Genomic DNA, 24,031 nt, shown 5'->3' on the forward strand with positions numbered 1-24,031 from the left:
TAATTGATAAAGCAGCAATTATTTTAAACAAAATTACCTCCATTTACCACAAATCTGCATGAATTTATTAATGCACATGTATACGGTTAGATACTATACATTCAGGGGAGATTTGTTACATTCATTGCACATAGGTGAGATGGAGATAAATAGTCAGTCGTAGAGATTGTCATTTGATTTCTTCAGGCTGTATTGAAAGATCCCCCTGAGAAGCTTTTGCAGTAGTTTACTGTAGAATAAAAGACAAAACTGGGCATCATTATTTTCAGTTGGGTCCTTTATAGTTGATTTCCTCTATTTTATTTGTTTGGTTTCATTTGTTTAATTCATTTTTATCTCATTTTGTTTTTCTTTTCTCTTTGTTATGTTTGCAGGGGTTGGTATTAAGGGGGTATTGTTTTGTGTTAAAGTATTTTTTATTATATGTTCAGTTCAATTTTTTAGAGTCTGTGATACCCCACATTGATCACCTAAGAGATGTCAGAAAGAAGCAATGGTACTTGAGTGAGTTAGTAGTTCTAGTTTAGGGAGGTACTTAGAGTCATAGTTTGAGAGACATTATTTTGGATGTTAATTAGCTAAGACATTTCAAACTTACTTTCTTTGGAACTACATTGAGCAGCCCTTCTGGGTGTTAATATTCTAGTAATTCTGGGCATTACCATCCCTGTAAATTGCCTCCAATTTGTCAGTGCCTCATTATTTCTATTATTAATTATTTGTATTTCCATATCACCTAGGAGCCTAGTTGTGGACCAGGAGCCCATTGTGCAAACAACTTTGAGCAGTGTTCATTAAAGAGATTTGCAAAATACTGTATTTTTAGCTGCTTCCTGCAGCAAACATCCATATGTTTAACAGAACTGGTAAAAAAATGGGTATGTTTCATAGGATGATAGCTATTATGGTGACTGTTTTAGTGAAAATATTAGAACAAATCATTTCAGCTCTCCCATTTAATTTTGGTTGGGCCTTATTTAATTTAATTTCACTTTGACTTGTGTATCACACTATTTATTTTAATTTGTTATATGTTGTATTTTATGCTTTATGAAATACCATCTCTTCTCACATACTAAACATTCCTAAATAAGACAGGACACTTCTTTTCGGAAGGGAGAAGGTAGGAAAAAAGATTTATCCAGAGACATGGCCAAATTTAGAGCAGCTGTGAAAGGGTCAGTATTGGACAGTTGCCCTCCTGCTTGCTGACGGGGAGAGAGAAACTGGTAGTCATTTATTCTGGTGAAGAAAATCAGCTTCCCCACTTAAGATGTGCACACCAATTGGGGGGGGGGGATGCTATTTGGGAAGAAGTCTGTGTGATATACATGTAAACATGCTATATTCTATTTAATATCTTCCTTTTGGTGCTTTACAGAATTTTCATTCTTTGATCAGTCTTGAAATGTTGAATTTTTGTTCAGATTTAGAATGAATGCAAATTTTGAAATGTCAGAATTTTCCATGTGACACACATTCCATTTTTCAACAGGCATTAATGTTTAAACTGCTTTGTCTTGCATCAGGACCCAGACTATATGTGTTCTTTTTGTGCATTTTGTGATTCTGGCTGTGGAGGACAATATGTGTCTAATGATTTCTGGTACATAGCTCCTGTAGACAGAATTGCTAGTTCAGCTGCACTATGGGAACAGCAGCACTGTATATGGATAACAGACTTTCCATGTTTGAATAAAATGTCTACATCTTTAAGACAGACAAGGTTCTTGGGGTACATCTGAATTTTACAGAGATATCTTTAAGTATCTTTAAGACATACTTTGGGGAAGGTAATACCTCTTCAGAAATGGATAAGTGGAAATGTTTGTGCATGTTACAGTGATTCAGTGAAACTGCTCTTCTAATGCCTTTGGGATGTATTGAATTCACCTTTCCATTCACCTCTCTCTCACCTGTGTCTGGAATCTGTGCAAAAGTAGAGATCTCCCTTCTAGGAAAGTCTAAAACAGTACTGCACTGTGTACTATACTGCACACATCCTTTGCATTGGTCTAATAAAAGATATCAGATTTACCCAAAGAACCTTGTCTGCCTATGTCCTTAGGCCAACATGGCTACAACCTACACCCCTGTACTGCACACTAATTTTGATGAGTGGTGAATAGCCATCCTAGGTGCAAACCTGTAGATAATTTAGCCCTGTCAACCTAATCCTGCATTTCTTAGGTCCGTTTTTAATACTAGTGACATAAGTGAAGTTACCCCTACTTTGTGATGCTCTAGGCCCTTACAAGATGCTTCCTAATATCTTACAGATTAGCTTTAGGCCCTTCTCTTGGTAGCAATTGAAGTGTGAAATAGATGAAAATAAGGGTAAATGCCTATGTGTAGGATTTTAAAAGGTGCAGCCAAGTCGCAGGTGTACAATGACATCTGCTGATTAATGAAACAGCATCATTTGCAAGGAGAGATTGATGTGAATGGAGTCAGCATATCCTCACAGAGAAGAAGAGAACTATTCCTCAGTCCTCCACTTTTACTCTCTCCCACCAAACTCTGGGTGCTGCAACCAATTTGAGCTCTAGAGATGGAAACAGACATTGTCTTTTGTTGCCTTTGCGCCACCATAAAAATTCTATAACATGAAGGCCTAGCAAACAGATGTCCATACCCCTTGTTGTGCCATAAATGCTCAAAATTGAAACAAAAATGGTATTAATTTGTGCTGCTATTTAGGTAGACATCTATTTGCTTTGTGGCAGGAGAGTGTGAGTAGCCTGGAGGCGACCACACTCTCCAGCTGTCCTAGGAAGGTTATCTGGGGGCTTTAGGGGCCCAACCCTGCACACCCCAGGAGTTCCCATGCAAAATCAGGCCCCTCAAGCCCCAGGAACACCTGTCCAACTTTTCCAGCTTATAAAGATGTGCCCCGGGAGAGTCTTGGGGCACATCTCCATATGAGGGGCAAGTCAGGGTTTCCCAGCTTATAGAGACACAAGGATGTCCAGGATATATCTCCGTTTGTTGGGAAAACCAAAGTTTCCCCTCCTACAGAGACGTGTCCCCAGAGATTCCCAGGGGTGCATCTCTGTAAGAGGGGAAAATTGGGTTCTTCTCTGTGAGGATATGCTGACTCCATTCACATCAATCTCTCCTTGCAAATGTTCTTTCATTAATCAGATGTCATTGTACACCTGTGACTTGGCTGCACCTTTTAAAATCCTATACATTGGCATTTACCCTTATTTTCTTCTATTTCACACTTCAGTCACTACCAAGAGAAGGGTCTAAAGTGCCAGGACTTGAGGGACCTGATCCTACACAGGAATTCTCAAGCACCAAATCCTTCAAGCCCTGCAAGAGCAAGTGACCTGTTGTCCTGCACCTGTAATGGATGAGACAACAGGTGATGTGTTTTGCCTAATGAAGTGGATCATCTGTGCCAGGACACATCCTGGCATAGTTGACCTTCATTTGGTGATGTCTGTTTCTAGCCTAGTTCTGTCTTACCTTCTGGTCTGCCCCAGATGTGCTCATTTAATGGACGAGGCTCACTTACGAGAGGATCCAGCAATACGAAGTACCTTACCGTATGATTTTTGTGATTAAATTTAATTGCTCAGAAGCCTAAACAAAGCTAGAAATAGGAGGAATTCATTCCACCAAAAATATATATTCTAGTAAAACAGTGAAGCTTAAAAAAAAATCCCTTCACTGCCAGTTGTACAATACTGCAATGATTAACTCCTCTTAATAGGTTGCAAGTCCTTCTATGCTTGTTCTATCTTTTGTTTTCATTTACTAGAACTACTGCGTACTGCCTTTACCTCTCTACTTTTATCTGCTCTTTTTGGTTTGGAACAGATGCATCATTCTAAAAATATCCCAAATTATTCCATATGTATTATGTTTGAAGTATAACTAGCTGAAAAATGAAGAAGAAGGTTCCACTAGAATTTTGAAGTTGTCCTAGTTCTGCATACTTTTTCCACTCTTCTGTGTTTTTCTGTACTTTTTAAATTAAAATTTGCATTTTTAGAAAAGTTTTATTGAAAATCTTTTTAGTACAAGAAATATTTTGAAAACCATGTTGGTAAAGAGTGTCATGGAGAGTTTAGGCAAAATCAGAAAATATAGATGACAGTTATCCCAATAAGTTTTACTTTTGAGAAACAGGAAATACTCCAATCAATATGTTTTTTATAAAAAAGGCAAACTAACAAATGTTTATGTTGAAGTCAATACTGTTAAGCATAATATGTACAGAGGTAATAAAGATACTCCCAAGTAGCTAGAGGTCTTTTTTATGCAGAAACAGGAACTATATACTACCTAGAAAAAAAAAGCTGGTCATACTTCTTTTAATGAGATGTGCCATTATAGCAGCCATTGGCTGCTGTTAGATGTACAAATAGCATTGCCAAACACTGAGAGTATGTCTTTCATATATATTTGGCAAGGTAGGCTGTAAGTTGTCCTCTTAAATCCTGTAGTGCACTTTATTTGGACATAGACCAGATGCCTAGTTGGAAAGTGCAGAAAACACAGAATATGCCTGCTTGCTCATTTTTTGGGATTGCTGGATAATGACTGCCACTGAAGAAAGCCTGCCTTCAAGATTGCATTACCTTCCAAATTGTTTTCAAATACAGTCCAAGGATTGTATTGTTTGGGTTCCCAGTTAGTAGGGGAGTGCGAAACAGGCTGTATTCGATTTGGATTCAGCCCAAATTGGGGACAGTGATTCAATCAATTGATTCAGATCACTGTCCCTGATTCAATTCAGCTGAATCCAAATCTGAAGATTCGATGCTGATTCAGAGAATCAATGATTTGGCCATAGACAAAGCTTTAAATGTTTTTTCTACATACCTCGAGGTACCAGGTGTGGCTCATGAATGCTGTGACGCTGGGGCAGATGGAGTGTCCCACAGAAGTGTCCCATGCCCAGTAGCAAACTCAGAAGTGGACTGGAAGTACTTCTGGGCCACTTCTAGGTCCGTCACTGAGCATGCAGGTCCCCCCCGCCCCCCATGCCCTTCCTGGCTCAGTGATCATCCACGGGGGACACTGAGTGCCTCCCCAGACCCAGACCAGTCGCTGAGCTGGGAGGGAGCAAGGGCCCCCCCGGTGTGCTCCCCAGTGGACCTGGAAGTGGACCGGAAGTGTTCCTAGTCCACTTCCGGCTCTGCTGCCGAGCGTGCTGGGCACCCCCCATGCTTCTGTGGGATGCTACATCCACCCCAGCATCTCAGTATTCATGTGTCGTCTGGTATCTTGATGTATGTAGAAAAAAACATTTAAATTTGTGTCTATATCCAAATGGCTGAATATTTCTGAATCTCTCCAAATCGATTCAGAGGGTTCTGATTTGATTCAGAGAGATTAAAGCGTCTCCTGATTCAATTCGGATTTGGAGATTCGGCCACCGAACAAGGCCAAATCTCCACCGAATCGAATCAGGGACTGAAGCTTCACACAGTTCTGTCAGTTAGGGATTGCTTCTCCTGTCATGCTCTAGCTTGACACTTGAGATCAGAGGGAGTGCTTGAATTAAAAGCCCACTTATTCAAACCTCTGTGGATTGATGGCTGAGCATATTTGTTGAAAAGGTCTCAAGCCTGAAATTGTGTTCTCCAGCTACACTGGAAAAGCCCTAGTTAGTTGTCCTAATAGTTCCAGGGTTAATCTATTTTTAGCAACTTTTACTGAGTGTTAAATTGGGTTCTGAAGGAGTCTTTTAATTGACAGTACCTCAATTTGTTTAGCTTAATGTTGTATGTGCTCTTGCAGTCTGATAAGCCTATTTGGTAAATCCAAAGATATGCTATATTATAGGATGAAGTCAAAGAGAATTAGTTATTAAATCATATATTAACAGTATTAAAAAAATAAAAATGTAGAGCATACTACAATTAGGCATTAAATGAAAAGGAAATGCCTGGTAACCTCATTTTAAAAAACCTAGTAACATTTTAAAAAATCTATTAAATTTATTCATACAACTGAAAAAAAGTTAATTGCAGTAAAGGTTGGAAGCCAAATTCATCCTTCATATCCCCTCACCAACTGTAGTAGAATGATTTCAGGGGTGAATTTGAACCAGTGAAAATTAATTTGTGCTTGTATTGACTCTTGTGACTCTAGATCTGAGAGTTTCACCAATCAGTATGCTGAGTGTCGGGGGGACCCGCATTGCTTCCTTTGTCCTATGTTTATATTTCTTCAAGAGCATTGTGCTGCTTCCTCTCTCTAAGGATCAATCATATAAAAGTTTCTGTTGGAGCACCAAACAGCTTGAATCAGGGAATATTCAGAAAACACTGCCCAAACCCATTTGGGCTTGTCTTGACTGAACAGTTAGGTTGACTACTAATTTAATTCATAGAGTAGCTCACTTTACTTAAGTGTATAAAAATCAACAATATGCCCCAGAAAACTGAGTAGGACACATGAATGTGTATACTATATTGTGTTAGTTTTGATAAATAAATGGACTTAGGGAATCAAAGGTGTTAACACAACTCTATCACTGCAACACTGAGCTAATGTGGCTCAGGATTCTGAGTATAGAAATCTCAGCTAATTTAGTCCCATGGCAGCAACTTCCATTGAAGATGTTTAACCTTTGCATGAAAGATCCGGATAAAGAAACATTTTATAGCATTGTAAATGTAAATATTGAGAGAGGCTATCATATCCCTTATTCCCTTTTCCTGCAATGGTAGGAAACCAAACTGTTTGACAGTCTTTTAGCTGGTGCTAAAGATATTAATAAATGTCCTTTTTGTATGGGAAAGAGGTTTCAGTTGGCTGAGGCTGATGTTGCTGCAGCTGTTAAAGTCTCCCTAAAAGACGAAAGACAAATATAAACAAAAGGGGAGTGAAAACAATATCAAAGATGGAAAACGCAGCTTCTGCCTCGCTAAGTCCCTCTGCTAAGTCCCTTATTTGCAGTTTCCACTGCTGGGGAGATGGGGTTAAGACATGATCTTATCAAGTACTCTGAAGGCAAAATTATACTAATGCTTAGCTATCTATGGTATCTTGGCTACCTAAAAATAAAGTAGCAAAGAAGAAGGGGACATGAGGCAGAAAGTGAAAGTATATCTTTTTGTCTGAACAAATTCACTCTCTCTCTTCCTGGCCTTGTTTACTGCAAGTAACTTCACACGCATTTCAACAGCTAAGTATCCAGTTGGGGTAAGCCAGATAGACCCCAGTTAACTACTGCAAGTACCTCAGAGCAGCACAAAACAGGAAAAGCAATCTACAAAATATTTTAAATGATGGAGGGGCCTTCTGCATCTTTCTAATAATCATAGTGTTGGCACTGGATTTATGACCCAAATACCTTGTTCCAGGTGGACCCAAACCCTTAGACTGACCATGACTTCTCCATTCGATAGTAGGTGAACTTTACTGATACACAATTGGCGTGTCTACATGTGCCCCTATGGCACCATCATTACTGTGCTGTCCATGCAATGCATGATTATTTTTAGCTGCTACCTCACTGTAGCAATGTGCTATACCAAGAGAGTGCATTGCTATGGTAACGTAGCTGTGGCATTATGGTTTTTGCCTGCTGACGCTACGTTGCCATAACATGTTGCTACAATGATGTAGTGTCTTATACTGATGTAGCGTCCACTGATAGCGGATAAGAATAATGTAAACAATTCTATATCTACCAGTCCTAGGATGGTCACAGAGGGGAGGTACATCTGGCCAGAGCATGAGCTTCACCCTGTGGCTTTTTCTTGAATGTCAGATGTCAGCAGCCTGGAGGTTGAGGGCCACCTCCACCAGTGGGGTGGGTGAGATGAATTGGTGGTGTGCCCTCTGTCCATGGTGGCCCTGGGTTCCACTCTCAGGGCCCTTTTGCTGCTCTGAAATCCATCCTTTTATATTCTTTCTCCCCTCTGATGACCAGGGATCCTGGTTTTCCCTGATTTAAAAAAATCCCCAAGTTTTGGTTTAAAAAACTAATCCAAAATCCACATTTTTCCATGATTAAAAAGAAACATACTTAATTAGTGGTGTTTTGTTTAAATCATAGAAAAATGTGGATTTTGGGTTACTTTTTTTTAAACTGAAAATTGGGGATTTTTTTTAATGGGAGAAAACCAGGATCCCTGGTCATCAGAGGGGGAAAAGAATACAAAAGGATGGATTTCAGAGCAGCAAAGGGTCCCTGAGAGGGGAACCTGAGCCACCATGGACAGAGGACACACCACCAATTCATCTCACCTACCCCACTGGCAGGGATGGGCCTCGGCCCTCAATGTCCAGGCTGCTGACATCTGACATTCAAGAAATGGCAGATGTCATGACACTTATTGAATGGTCCACATTTTTCCATGGTTAAAATGAAACACCACTAATATAGTGCATTTCATTTTAATCATGGAAAAATGTAGATTTTGGGTTACATGCTTTAAACTGAAAATTGGGGATTTTTTTAAATCAGGGAAAACCAGGATCCCTGCTGATGACTCTTCATTCCCAGGCATCATTGATTGGTTTCCCTGTGGTCATCGTACTGTCCACATTCTATCCGGTCAGCATATTCCTTTGTTTCACAAACTCATCACATGCACACATCTTAATTTGGTTATTTACCAGTCCTCCTAATTTGGTCTGTCCACCAAAAACCAGAAATCCCAAGGGCTCTGCAGTCATGCAGGCACTATGACCTGATGCCACCTTATCTCCTGTTATGGAACAGTGTGGTACATGTCTTCAGTTTCCCAGCCTGTGTGCCTGCTAGCTTCAGACACAGTGGGTCTTGAAGCAAACTTTGTCACAAACAGGCTTTTAGAAACCAATTAACCCTTGCCATTGCCCTGGACCATTGTTCTAATGCAGCTCTACTCTACCTATCAGCCAATTCATAAAAGAAAACCTCTAAATATCATTTTCTAGCCATCAAGAGGGGAAGATTAGTCCAAGATCACTTCTGTCTATTAATAAAAACAAGTTCACAAAATACTATATATATTATTTTGTGAACATTTATATGTGTGTGTATATACATGTGTATGTGTGTATATATACATATGCATATATTTGTGTATGTGTGTATATGTACATATACATATGCATGTATATAGATATATGACAACTCATAAAAACCTTTGTAGCAGAAGATGAATTTAGGGGTTCAATACTTCACCAATGGCGATACAATGGGAACTGGCCAGCGGCCTTGAGGAAATGCTGACTTGTATGTCTCACTCCCTTCTAATATGCAATGACACTATTCCATGTACCTGTCAAGTTCATATATTCAGCACACTGGTCTCCATTTTCTGACACCGCTGTTGCCATTCATTAGAGACAAGGGTTGTCATCAGTGGTTTAGTAGTCACGCTTGGGCATTATCAGATCTACTGTGTATAGCAAGACCTAGACATACAGGTGATATTTAAGCAGTTTGAAAATTTGCCTCTGAGGGCAAACATGCATGTGAGATAATAACAGAAATTTACAGACATGGAAATACTGCTGCATCCCATACAAATATTAGGTGAACCCATGACTCCCAAAAATGACTTCATTGTCATAATATGTTTTATTTCTTATGGTACAACTTATTTTGAAAAAAAAGTTCATTCCGTTTATTATTTTACTTTGATTAGACACCTTCCTAAGAATCCAATTGGAAAATCTAGCAGCAGGATTTAGGGTGAAGCTTCTTCCCACCCATGCAGAGTCCAGCAGAAAAACTTAACAGCTTTCAAAGACATTTCCTCCTACTCTATGTTTGTGATGTAAATGAAGACTTCCAGTGACTGCAGTGGTCAGACTGTCTTTATAGTGGAGGATAGTGCCCATCAACTTCTAATTAAGTGTAAACCTATTTCTACAAACCCTCTTAATATTCAATCACTTCTCTTCTATCCTTATAGAAAAAATTCATACCAACAAGAAACCTCACACAAGTCCAAAATATCTGTGCTTAACCTTGGAAAACATTTAGAGTGGTAAGTGATAAGTGACTAATCCAACATTCTCTTCACTTCAAGAAATGGTATAAAAAGAGGGATTGATTTTAAATGCCAACTCAACATGTTTTCTGTTAAAATACTTGGGTCGTTTTTGGTCACAGTTGTTTTACCATTTCTCAGGCAATTTAGATTGTGTTTTGGTTCCATTTCAATCTTGCTGTGTAATGTTGGTCAAGTGCTCCAGTTTTTGGTGTTGCTAAATGGAAATATTAATTCTTGACTTCACAGAGAGATTGCTTATAGAAGTTATTCAGCAACAGATGTGCTCCTATAACTACCTAGCAGTGTTTGCTTGAATAGGCCTATCCTACAACAAACTGTTGATGATCACCATCTGGATAATTGAAAGAGGCATGGTCAGTAGGTGTCGAGTAGTCTTAACAGAAGAAATGCCCAAACTTGAGAAGAAGTTTGCAGCTGAACTTTCTTACTCTTCTTCTAAGTTTTGGTTTTGTTGTTTGTTTGTTTAAAAAAACCCAACTGAACCACCAGATAAGGGACTACATTTGAATTTTCTGAAGTAGGGACCTGAGTTGACCAACAAATTGAAAGGAACCTGCTCACAATCCAAAGAAAAACCTATAAACAATTAACATTAACAAATAATTTTAACATCTTCAAAAAGTTACTTGGGGTAATCTGCTTTCCTGGGATTGATCTCTGCTCTTTTATGTCATCCAAACACTATTTTTAAAGTTTTACTTTAATATAATTTATTTCAGAAGGGGTAATGTAATGGGAGAATGTTTAAATTACAGTACTATTGATACAATAAGACAGGGTGTTGCAATTAAACCCACAAGAGAAGCACAATCAATGGGCAAACAACCCAAAGCACTGTTAGATTGTACTAATCTCATTGATGTATAATAGTGGTAGCATGCAGTAGAAAAACATTACTTGATGCATGCTCCTTCATAACTCATTTACTAGAATTAACTTACTCTTATAAGATAGTGAGAAAAAAATTACCTCCTACATTCAGACATAGATAATATCAGATAATAGTAACTCAATCTATCACAAGAAGAAAGTTGTAGAGACTTAACTAGTGCCTTTTTAGGAATCATTTAATTGTAGATAAAAATAAAATTGCACAAGTAATTAAGCACTACTTTGATCTAAATAATACTCTTGATGTAACTAAAGATATAATTTGGGACACAGCTAAAGTGGCTCTTGGGGCTGCTTTATTAGCAATGAATGAATGAAAAGAGGGAGAACTTAGCAGACTGTTGAAAGAACTGGCAATTCAGTAAAAATGACATACAAAAATATCTAATGGAGATATTTAAAAGGGAAGGCAATTAAAATTGTTTTCACTGGTAAAACTGGAAAAGGAATCTATTTGTCTATAAGCAGATATTATATGAAAAGGGAAGTAAAACTGACAGATTATTGGCATATAGATTATGAAGACTGAAGAAATAAAGATTAACTCATCCAGAAACAACAACAAAAATGACAGAAAAAGAGGGGGAGTAAGGAAGTAGGAGTGGAGTTTTTGCAGCTTACATTTGCAGAATGCTTAAACAGTTGTATACAAGTCATAATGGTACTTATTTGCCAAACAGAGGGAAAAGTCTCCTGTCTTATATCCCCACGCCTGGGAAAAAAAACTGCATTTAGACATAAAATTTTGGAATAGGCATTTCTGGGAAAGAAAAAATAAGGGAGAATATGGAAGTAATGAAATTGTGCAAATCACTGTCCAGGTGGACTCACATCATCACCTAGCTGGTCCAGATAGTCCAGTAGCCCAACATGGGCCCTGATTCACAAGATCCTTATTATATATACAATGCTAACCATAGTCTTATTGGCTTCATTATGAATTTAGGCTAGATGTAATGAAGAATTTGTGTGTCTACAAGTGTTGCAACACCTAATTTTTTATACTTGCTCCACAGAGTGCTATCTAAGCCCCAGAATGAAGTAGGCTTTCTTTGTGGTGAATAGGGAGAATTAAGCACCTCAGAAAGGTCAGCCAAAGAAAATCTGTACATACAATGAATAGTAACCAGCCTAGAACTAGCCAATGGAAATGGAAACTACAGACGTACGTGTAAACTCTTCATCCCTGGAGCATAGGTGCCTCCACCTGCTTGGGACCCAGAGTCTAAAGGCCTCTCTTAAGAACAGGCATCTACCTTTTTTAAGGGCTTACCTGGTATCTTTACTTTAAATTCGAGGCAAAGGTGTTGGCGTTGCTGCCTCCCACTCTTCATATAATATTACAGAGGTTAAAGCACTTCTCCAGAAAATGAGAGAACTGGGCCCTCCTTACCTGAAGGTATTCAGACCCAGATCTCCCACATCTCAGGAAAGAGCCCCAAATTTCCACCCCTTTTGCTGAAGTTGTGCAACTGTGTACAAAGGAATTCAGGATTCATGTGGCTAAAAAGATAAATAAAACCTGACCATATAGTTCAGTAGTTAAGGCATTAACTTGGGGGTGGCAGGAGAATCTAGTCTTTAGTCCCTGATGCCATCAGCCTTTCTTTGTCTAATGTAAAATGTATAAATGGTGACAGAATCAAGGACTTGTACAAAAAACCTAGTCCCAGATCATTGCTCCAGCATCTTGGCCATGTTGCTGTCTCAAAGAAGGAATATAGTAATTCAGGTTCTCTTTACACATTTAAAATTAACTCTTTTTGTGTTTATATATACATAAACACAAAAATATATATTTTTGTAATATATATATATATTGTATATATATTTGTATATATATTTCTTACCTACCTACAGCAAAGGTAGGTAAGAAATTAAAAACCAAAGCCTAATTAACTGAGCCTAATATTTTAGGAGGCATTTAACGTAAAGAAACATACAGGTTCTTATTGTTCACCCCTTCCCCACAAATACTATATTATACCAACATAATCTTAAATTTGTCCTAGAGCTGTTTGGAACTACTTGGAAATAAATGTACCTCTGTAGAAATGAGGGTCAGTTTGCAAACAGCTAGTTTTTGGATAATGGATTTGTAACTTATTTCAGCCAATTCTAGGCAAGAAGTCTGTTGATTTAAATGGGCTAAGAACTAACCATTGTATATGTAGTGTTTTGCACATCCAAACAAAACATGACCAACGTTTAAAAGCATAGAACTTTTATACTGTAAAACAATCATTGGTTCACCTTGCCTGGACAAGATTGTTCCCTACAGGACAAGGTATGCTCTGTCATGAACACTAATAATGCCAGAAAATTGAAGTATTGGCTATAAAATACATACACAAGGGTTTCATTTATTAAAATTACAATGAATGTTCCAATTCCTTTTCCAGTTCCTTCTCTAAAATTATTCCATTCATGTCTCATGATTCACATGTCTCAGATCTGATTAAATAAATTTTGGGAATTTAAAGCAGAAAAGGATATGATCATGCATAGGATTAAAGGCCCCATTGAAGTCAGCAGCTGTTACATTTTCAGTGCTAAGTATGCATGCTGAACAGAATGGCCAATCTAAAAACTACACAGGCAGCCTATCTTAGTTAGAACACTTAGACACTCATAGTGTATGAATGTGCAGCACTGCTGCTTTAACAGTCCTATATGGTAAAAGATTTGGAAAGATCCAATTCCAGAATAAAATACGGAATAAAAGAGATTTATCTGATATACCATATGCATATTCTAAATAACTTTTTGAGCTTAATACTAAATGGTAGAGCACTTTAAAATGAAAGTATTCAATATTTATTTTTTTCCTGTTGCTATTTCTGAATATAACTTTCTTCTGCAATCCCATGTCCTGTTTAGTTTCTCCAGTTGGAGAAGAGAGAAAATAACATTGAAACAGAGATGATGGAGCTAAGCAACAGACTTTGGTGTTGGATCCAGAATTGAACAGCTTTCAGATCTGAGGTTTTGGTGTAGTGCCTCATTGTGGAAAGGGCTGGCTGCAAAATTAGTATCATGATTAAAACTTGCTGTTAGTTTGGATGTTGTTTGATTCAGACAGGTTTACTAAGCAAGAGATAAAAGTACAAGGAATACAAGGATCATTACAAAGAGAAGCTTCACAAGTAAACAGCAAAGCTTAAAGCACTTGCCTAAGGTGGAAATGTTTTTCTTTCCTTGATTCTTCTGTTAAAATGAATTTTCTTTGCTTATGCTGACCAGAAAGGGAAAAGACTAGGAATTTATATCTCACTTCCATTAGGTAGGACCTGAAGAAAAATTAAGTGATCCCTGCCCTTCATGAGCTTCTGGAAGAAAGATAATTTCCCCCTTTCATGGGCTTAGCTGTTTTTTAGGAGGGCATGTCTAGTGATTTGTTGCAGCTGGGCATGATTATTGACATGTATGCCCTTTCTCTGCATAATGACTCTTTCTCCAAATTTTGAAAATGAAGGAGGAGAGCACCCTGAAACAGAAGAGGGTCACCAAATATATGAGACCACACAATCTTGCTGCACCTGGAACTGAAAACAAATGCAAGGTACAGCCTCACTTGTTTTTATAGTTGTCTGTGTCAGAAGGATATGCATAGGGAAGCTGATAAGCCACTAGGGGTGCAGACAGAAGTTATGTTTGTCACATGTTTAGCCTCTGACAGTGCTGTAAAGCTGTGCTGTGGCACATGTGCATGGATGCAGAGTAGGGGTGTGCAAAATGAGCCATATTCAATTTGGATTTGGATTCGGCCCTGAATCAGCAATGGTGATTCAATTCGTTGATTCAGATCACTGTCCCCAATTCAATTCAGCCAGATCTGAATCTGAAGATTTGATGCTGATTCGGCCATAGACACAGCTTTAAATGTTTTTTCTATATACCTCAAGGTACCAGGAGTGGCTCATGAATACTGCAATGCTGGGGTAGATGGAGCATCCCGCAGGAGTGCGGGGGGCCCCCCATGTGCTTAGTGGTGAACCTGGAAGTGGACCAGAAGTACTTCCAGTCCACTTCCAAGTTCGCCCAGGAGCATGCGGGGGTGCCCCACGCACCCCTCCCCAGCTCGGCAACTGGTGCCTCCTGGGCCTGGGGGGGTACCTGGGGTCCCCCGGTGGCCGATCACCAATCCAGGGGGACACAGGGCCCCCCCCAGGGCACTCCCTGGTGGACCTGGAAGTGGACTAGAAGTACTCCCTCCCACCCAGCTCAGCCCAGGCAAACCTCAACTGGCAGCTCTCGCCCGCTTCCCTGCCTTCTCCCTTCCTGTAGACAGCCCTGGAGCTGGGAATGGGGATGAGGCTGGGGCTAGGGGAGAGAGGTGGTTCCTCAGTGCAGGCTCCTTAGGCTCAATTTCCCACCCTGCCTCTTCCTCCTACCCAACAGGCAAAAACCTGTTGGGTTGCGGGGGGGGGGGGGGGGGGAGGCTGTCTAACTCATGGCATTGTGTGTAGAGCACCATGAGTTAGAACAGGAGCCTGCAGGTCTGTCAGCACCCTTATTTCCCCACTGAAAATAATTTGACATTACAGTGCTTTACCAAGAGAGTGAGAACTAGGACCCAGGCTATGGGAGTGCCCACTCCTTTCCTTGGGAGAGAAATTTTAACTCCAGTTATTGAGAATGGCAAAGTTTTGGACATGAAAGACCAGTATAAGGCCTGTTGTTTTGTACAGATTTGAAAATTGGGCACTTATTTAACTGCCTTTTCTCCCCTTTTAGTTGATTTAAAAATAGCGATGAGATAATTTTTGGCCAATAAGGAGGAATGAGGTGGAAAAGATCTAGCAAGAAATCATGGGAGGTCTATGAAGAACCAGACACAGCAAATGGAATGAAATCCTGGTAATTTTAATGAGAAGGGTGTATAATTTGGATGATGGGAGGAAGACCAGGTAGGTGTCTCATAAAAGGTCATTTCTGTGGTTTTCACCCAGTGGTTCACCAAGGAGATGGAAGGATAATTTTAAGGAAAACCAAAGAGCACTTTCATATTGTATTACCAACAATGGGGGAAAACAGGCCCCTGACATAAAGATATGGGGCTAAATTGTGAGAGGGTCTCTGGAGTCGGGGAGAAATACAGTAGTAGGGAGTGATGTTATTTTGATGGCATTTACAGTATGTAATTTTGGTTACATATTGCCTTAATAGTAGAACTCCTATTACAGTTTAAAAGAAATATGCATGTGGACTGAAGACAATATATTGCCTAAAGGTTTCAGAGTTGTCTTCACACACCTCACAAAAAGTGTAAAGGGAACATTAATTTCCAGTGACACACACAAACCCTTATATATAGTCATACATTGATGCCCATTTTTCCTGTCATTTGTCTTGACTGTCTGTCTAGGTTGCAGTCTCTTGAGGTAAGAATCTTTCCTTTCTATCTACAGCACTCTAGACTCTATTGGCATTTAACAAATAATATCTAAGTCAAATTTTGCTTGTCCTGATATTTCTGGTACAAAAGCCAAGCAGAGAAAAAAGAATCTTTAAAAAAAATGGGGACCTTCTATGAACTCTAAATTAGCAGGAAGGGTGTACAAGGATTTTTTTCTTTACTTTTAAAGAAGTGTGTTTGCATGTGGACATGCACAGTTTTGCAAAATACACTTGGGAATGATGTAGCCTTGTATATTATGCAAATTGCCCTGTTAAAAAGTGGAGGTGATATAGCTACTTTATGGCATTCAGCAGCAAACAATTTTCTAGATAGCTAAATTGTAAGCTTTCTCCATGCTGGACTATGGTCTGATAAGGTTCTACTGACTGACAGTCTCTTCCCCTCCTCAGAGAGGAGCTGTGCTCTCTCCACTTCAAGGGAGCTAAATTTAAGCTGAGGAATCAGAACCTGACTCATTGTGGAAGGAGATGGAAGCAGCTTTTCCTCCCTCTTCATTTTCTCTGACACACAGAACAGCTGTTTTATTCACTGAAAAGTGAAAATAGAGCCAATCCCCTTCCTAATTGCTGCAGAGTAGTGGTGACACATAGGGGGTGCACGGGGTTGCACGTGCACCCCCTGAGAGTGCCGGTGCACCCCCTGACTGGCCGTGCTTGCCGCTTAGGTGATGGGTGGGGGGGGGCGCAGGTGGGAGCGCTGGTGATCCCCACTGCAAGTGCCAACCGGGAAGTGGAGCACCGTTGCACTCCCAGAAGTGGCCGCAGCCACTCCTGGAAGTGGCTGCAGCTATAGGCTGCAGTGATCAGTCAGCAAGATTGGCCAAGGGGGAACCCCCCCTCCCCCATCAACAGGATCGGCTGCAGGGGGGATGCACCCTCCCCTCAGTCACTGACTGGTCACTTGAGGGGCACATGTCCCCCCTGACTAAGGCGGCACCACTTGCCCATGCTGCACACCCCCATTCTAGTGAAGATGCAAGCCATTAGTTGATAAAAATCAAGAGTAGGAGAGACGGCTTTACTGCCTGTCACCATTTTTCCCCAACTTCTCTTGCAATTCCTCACTTTCTTTTGCCACGTACCCCAGACCTTAAACTGTAAAACAGAAGCATTTGTCTTGTTTATAGTGAGCAGAGGCTGTATATAGCATTTTTATCCTGTCCCATATAAAAAACTGCTTTGCAGCACGTACTAGTAGCATTGATGTTAATACATGGTATTACAGGGAAAAGCCTTTTGCAATAAGCTGCTGGCTGCAGAGTGATAGGTCACTGCTAGATTTGTTTTCCTGGGTATTGCTATTGATGTTACGTCACCTGAGAAAATAATTCAATACATTTAGCCTGTTTTTCTCTTTGCCCGTGAGTAATTTACAATATTCTTATACATATGTATCATTTTAAAGTATTTGCCAAATAATTTCTTCAACTCATTCTTGGCCAGCAGGTTGTCGCAAGCAGTTCACTGAAATGTTTGACATTTGAGCTGAGCTGACTACTTTGCTAAGGATAGGTAGGTGACGATGGTTTCTTTCTAGTCCCTTAATGGATGGCTGTAAATACTGACATTTATGAATGTGCTAGTTGTATGGAAACTCCTGCTGAAATATTTGTGAAAACTGAATATAAAAAGAGAAAAGGCAAATTCTGTTTTGCTTTTAAGCCAAAGTACTTGGAAATCTTTAAGGTGTTCATTCATCTCCTAGACAGTGGTTACTCTCTGCTTTCATTTAAGAAAAAAACAAACATTTTTCCTATGTTCCTCACTTGGAGACAGAAAAGGCAGTATTTTTGGAAAGTAAAATAAATGTCTGCTCATGGCAACTTCAAATATTTTTAATTAACTGGGTTGTGACTTAAAGTAAACATTGAATACTCATGTGTTCCCTTCACATGGCTCTACTGGAACAGTTGCATTCATGTCAGAATTACTAGGTAGAGAAGCAGTTCAAGGATATGTGTAAACCTAATGAAACTTGATGATTGCTTTTTACTAAACATGTATTCTCATATGGCTCTGGCCCAACGCATCCCTATCCAGGTTCTTTCAGCTCATTTTGGGGTCATGGCCAACCAAACTACTGATATATTTAATTACTGGACATTAGTAGACAGCTAAAGAAAGCTGCATTGTAAATGTGTAGCTAACTTACCTACACTGTAAAAAGTGTACTGGAAGTGGGTCCAAGGCAATTGGTAAAGTGCAAATGGAGCTATATTACTCGGTTTTCAAGGTGAAAATGGAAGTAATGTCAACTATACCTTTTCTTTTCTGTTCATAGTTTTAAAAATGAACTTTACCCTCCAAGTGTACTACGTAGGAGTCCAAATTTCTTTATGGATTGAATTTACATAATTACAAAAAAGTCTCAGACAATTTTGGACTGAAGATTCTTGGCATAAGATTTTGAAAAGCTATAAACTTGTTTCACTATATTTCTCCTGAATACTCAAAGGCACTTCTCTTCCATGATGGCTCCTTCTACACCAATTTCTGCTTTCAGCCCTGACCATTTTGGCTCTAGAATTGCACAGAGGACTTAAAAATTTTTGTATGGTAGATGACAATTTTATTCACATGTTAAAAAATTGTGGGCATATATTTGTTCAAACTTTCCAAAAATAATTTCCTTCCCACAGAGATAAGGAAAACTTCATCCTGAAAGCCAGATGTTTTCAGAGTTATGAACTATTGGAAATGGGAATAGAATGGAAACCATTAAATTAACGTAAATCCTATAACTTTAAATGTAGCAATTGCTGTTGTTTCTACTATTGCATACCATTGTCTAATTTATGAATATGCCAAAGTTTATTGGGTAAGAGTAATGAGAGCTTAGTACTAGAAAACTTAATTAAATCACTCTCCCATGAAATGATTGTCAAATAGTAGTGGGACACATGGGGTTAGTGTTTCAATTCCCCAGTTTAAAGGTTAGTTAAAATAATTAGAAGGATTCCATTGTACTTAAAAATAAGAGGAAGGGGTTATCAAAAATAAATTCTCTATTGAATGGTGGCTTCTAGCCCTGGAAAATGCTTACCTGAATAGCTATCTTCTCAGTTTCCGTGTTGCCTCTTTGGAACATTTATGTAGACTCATAATATAAAAATCTTCCTTTCACTTTATGCCATTTTGCATAAACTCTTCATGTAATAACAAAGCTTATGCAAAAAAATATTAAAACATAATCTAAAGTACATGTGCTACAACAGCCTCCTCCTCCCCATTTGCAAACACCCCCTCACTTTCAATATTGCAATGAACTTCTTCGCTTTTTTTTGCACTTCATGGAAGTCTTTGATTTTCCTTCCATAGAAATTAGCAAAGTTTTGCTCATATAACACCTGTGTAGATACAGTCAGAAACTTATTTTTTCTTATTTAATCAGACAGTAAAACCTTCCTGTGAAACACTCATGGCTAAAGACGAAGTATTATAAGTCTATAATGTGTCTAAATTAGGATAAGATAATAGGCAGCATTCACTGTGAAGTTTGCATTTATACCCTTTCCCCGCTACAAACCCCAAGAAACTTCTGTTTTACAGTAAAGATTCTAGTCTGTTCTAAGCAGACCATGACTTCCAAAGCATTATTTAAATGCCTCAACTGAATAAAAGTATTCTTTCATGCCATTTCATACACTGAAGTACCAAGAGGGTAAATAACTTGCAATATCATTTTTGACTGACTTGACTTTGAAAAAGGCACAAGCTACATAAACAACTGCTCAGTCGTTAGGTGCTTAACTGCATCTCTAAATGGTCCCATATGTTAGTCTGCTAATGTTGGTAATGATTATAAACATCTCCGTTCATCACATTAATGAGTTATAGCCAATAGAAAAGGACAAAAATCTATAACTTTTCCACAAACTTAGTTAAATGTCAAGGTTTTTAAAGGCCTAGTTAGCAAGTATATTAGATGAGATATGTCAGTTTCCCAATTTACGACTCTGACTTGTCTCTTGTGATTCCTTATAGCCTCTAGCCATTCTCCTCTTACCTGAGGCATTCTCTGGCAAAAACCTGATGCTTCCAGTCATTCTGCATTCTTGTGTTCCTTCAAAAATAATTGGACAGGCACCTCTCCATAAACAATCATCATTAGTCATATAAGGTACACAGATAAGAATACCACGCAAAAAGTTTCAATAGAATGTCTTGAGCCAAATAATAATAATTTGGCCAGCATGCTAAAAATGTGATTGACAGGGAGTTAATGCACTTAACACTTTTTCCAGCAGGCTGTTAAAATTAGTTCCTTGATGCTCAAAAAGTCCTGCTCCCAGAAAAGTGACACCGACATTGACCAGTGAGTTTGTTGCTGTTCAGTAACCTGCTCCATTTCTAGACTATATGATTAAAGTCATTATGGGAACTGTCAGTAGGAGGGAAAAAAATGAAAACTGTCATAAGAAGCAACTGCCGGAAATTTAAGGATTTTTTTATAATGTTAAACTATTTTAAAATATTGTCTGTAATTTTCATATCACAATACCAAGCTAGAAAAATAAAACTCCAAATAAAAATGAATCCTCTCAAGTTAAAATATAAATAGTATACATATATTTTCCTTATTTCACATACATTGGAAATCAATTAAATGAATATTAAATTGCTTTGTATTTAAAACAAAAATTAGCAAGAAGGTACTATTTTGAAATCCATTCCCATTCTGTTTCAACTCACTTGACCAAATAATATAAAGAATTATGCGACTTGAAGAGAAACCAGAGTAAATAATAGGAAAAACCCAAAATTTACAATTAAAAACTGTTGAGTAATGTTCAATAGTAGGTTTTTCAAGTTTTAGAATGACTTGAGTGATAAATAGCCAATTATATGGATAAATACACATGTCTAAATGTACTGTAAGGCTTAATCCAATTGCACATATGTTCTATGTATGTAGTAATATGTATTTATGTACATTCAATAGATGATAGTTTGGGTGACTCACACTTTTGGATATGTACTAAAATGCTATATATTTCATTAAGCCATTGTATATAGAGTATGTAAATTGCTAATTTATACTGTATTTAATTTAATGCTTTAGTTAAAAAATGTATAAAATACATTATAGTAACTGACTGGTTTGAATTTTTTTCCAGTGGAATTTGTAAAGCTTCTTTATAAAATCACACACACTTAAACTTAACTTAAATCCTAAGCTATTCAAAGATTTGTTTTCTCTTCCATGTCAACATAAAGACCTGACCTTTTCCTTACTTATATTTTAAAATGTTTTAAAGATCAAGAAGGTGCCTAGAAGAGAGGATAGTATTTTTATCTGAGACAACAATACCAACACTATAATATTCTTATATTTATTTTTCTTTCCTCACCTGTTATGCCCAGGTTTTGACATTAAGAATATTGTGTTTGATATTTTCAGCATTAAAAATCACTTTAGGCTTTGGTTCCATTTTACTCCCAGTCAGAAAGATCAGAAAAAGCTCAAGTCACACAGTGAGAAACTTTATCCACTGAATGAGACATTATCCATTCCACCAGACTACAAATCAAAGAGTATCTCTTAGGCTGCTTAAAAATTCATTTTAAAATCTGATCCTGATTGTACTTTTATGGTAATTTCATACCATCAATCATCCTTTTACCTTTAGTCTCTAGGTCCACTGCTTTCCCCATAGATCTCATTCACTCTACCTCATTATAATTCTTTAGGTGAAAAAACAGGGTAAGAAACCTTAACAGAAAATGAGAGAAAGATGTAAATTTCTTGAGAAAAGTCAGGTTCACTAAGAAGCATGGCTAATGATATGTTCTGATCTATTTTTTTTTAAATTAAAAGATGGGGGGAAGGATAGAATAGAAGTGAAAAACATGTTTCTCATGCAAATAACATATTTGTAATCTGTATTATAACTCAATAATACCATTTATACTACTAACCTGTCAGAATACCTTTTTAGATGGTGGTTGATTGAAAAAGAACAAAAGGGATATTTTTGGAACTCCACAGAACTTTTCGTTAATTGCAATGTAGAACTTCCTGGGATTCTGTATTTTTTCCATTAGAAATATGGCAGCTTTGTCTTTGTTAATTCTATAGACTCCAATTGTGATCATTAGCAAATACCATCTAAGATTGCTGCAAACTGATTCTTCAAAAACCCTTCTTGGCACATGGCTCATATTAAATAAGTTATATATAAAACAGGAATTATAACTTTGCTTATTTTATATTTGGCAGTAGTTTCTCCAGCAAACAATTACTCTCAAGCAAGAAGAGGTACTGTTTTGGCTCTGTCAACCAAATACTTAATGGCTACCAAAATTATTGGAAGCATCCAGCTTAAATCCTGTATGTGTTTAGTATTTTCTACATGATTCACATTTTCCTATCAGTGAATGTTATAATTTTACTCTATTGATTTGAATTCTGACTGCAAATGAAAAGAACATATTTTTTGAGCAACAAGAGTTGTAACAGATAATAGACCCAGCAATGCATACCAATACATTTAGACTGGAAGGAAAAATGGCTATTAACCACATGGGAAAAGAATGATTTTTCCAACACATTTGGTCCATCCACATTACAGCTCCTAATGTCTTTAACAAAATGTAGCCATAAACCACTGAATACTGGTAATAGCAATAATCTTCCCGAAATGGGTTGTTACCAGCAGTTAGTGACCAGTTTCTTAGTTAATGGCCTGAGGGGAAAGGCTTTAAAAAAAGCTGTATTCACTTTTTCCTCTCAGGCAATTTAACTGGATGCATTAAACTGTATTTTCATTGAGTTTCTAAACATTTGTACTCTGATAAAACCCTAATCTGATGGGGGTTACTGTTGAGGAAATCACCCTGCTTTGAGAACATTTTAGAAACAAAACATTTGGATGTAGGTTATTAACTGTTTCATTAGTATTCCAATTAACTGAAATCAAATTAAGATGCAGAGAAAATAATATAAATAATATTCATAGTTTTAAATGTCATGATAAGAATGCCAGTGTAATCTATGATGCTATCTGAAAAAGACTTGAAGAACATTAATACAGCTCTGTCGTAGAATGGGGAAAAATTAAGGCACGCAGAAAAAGGCAGTTATTTTCTTGCCTACAAAATCAAATGCCTCTTTGAAGTGCTCTTCCTTACCCACTTCCATAAAGACAATTAAAAAAACCCCAAAATATATTGGAATACTACAGGAACTTGAGGTATAACAAACTCTCGTTTTGCTATCCTGTCCGTATATTTTACCTCTTTAAATATTATATATGTTTTCTTTCATTTCATAGTGCATTAATTCACTATTTCATATAGTTACCAATTATACCATTGATACCCAAGCCTGTATATGTGTCTTATGGAAATAATATGTATGTTCTATCTCTATGCATAAAACTATATTTTCAGTGAATGTGCATTATAATTGAAAGAGCACAAACCCCCAAGAGTTAAAACCAGAATACCATTTCTATCACTATTTACATGTATTAATCATCTATAAATCAATCAAAATCATGAACAAGTTATATAGTGTTGATTCATTTGTCCGCCTCTGCAAATCGTTGGTTTTAAATGGTATTTCTTAGTTGTCCCGTGGTTCAGGGGGTAAAAAGACTCATTAATCAGAAATATTAACCTGACTGGGTTACTAAAGTCCAAGGGAATGATTGACATCACACAGAACCTTCCATAATATATACACAGGAATGAATACTCTCATTAGGCATACTACGTTAAAAAAAAAGCTGCACTTT

The 24,031-nt window shown here is 37.9% G+C and overlaps 1 protein-coding gene across 5 annotated transcripts in view; it reads left to right on the forward strand.

Moving 5' to 3' along the window:
• The window catches only part of TTC29 (tetratricopeptide repeat domain 29), a 364,566-nt gene that overhangs the window by 82,842 nt on the left and 257,693 nt on the right, over nucleotides 1–24,031 (forward strand). For 2 of the 5 annotated variants that reach the window (XM_059722000.1, XM_059722001.1), the window contains 5 exons: nucleotides 9,879–9,953; nucleotides 14,347–14,433; nucleotides 15,609–15,731; nucleotides 16,240–16,255; nucleotides 17,739–17,804. The exons of the other annotated variants lie outside the window; for them this stretch is intronic. The gene's annotated coding sequence lies outside the window, so the exon portion shown is untranslated. The remainder of the gene's footprint in view (nucleotides 1–9,878; nucleotides 9,954–14,346; nucleotides 14,434–15,608; nucleotides 15,732–16,239; nucleotides 16,256–17,738; nucleotides 17,805–24,031) is intronic. 5 annotated transcript variants of the gene reach the window in all.

Source organism: Alligator mississippiensis, chromosome 2, assembly GCF_030867095.1.
Source record: "Alligator mississippiensis isolate rAllMis1 chromosome 2, rAllMis1, whole genome shotgun sequence".
NCBI classification, from domain to species: domain Eukaryota; kingdom Metazoa; phylum Chordata; order Crocodylia; family Alligatoridae; genus Alligator; species Alligator mississippiensis.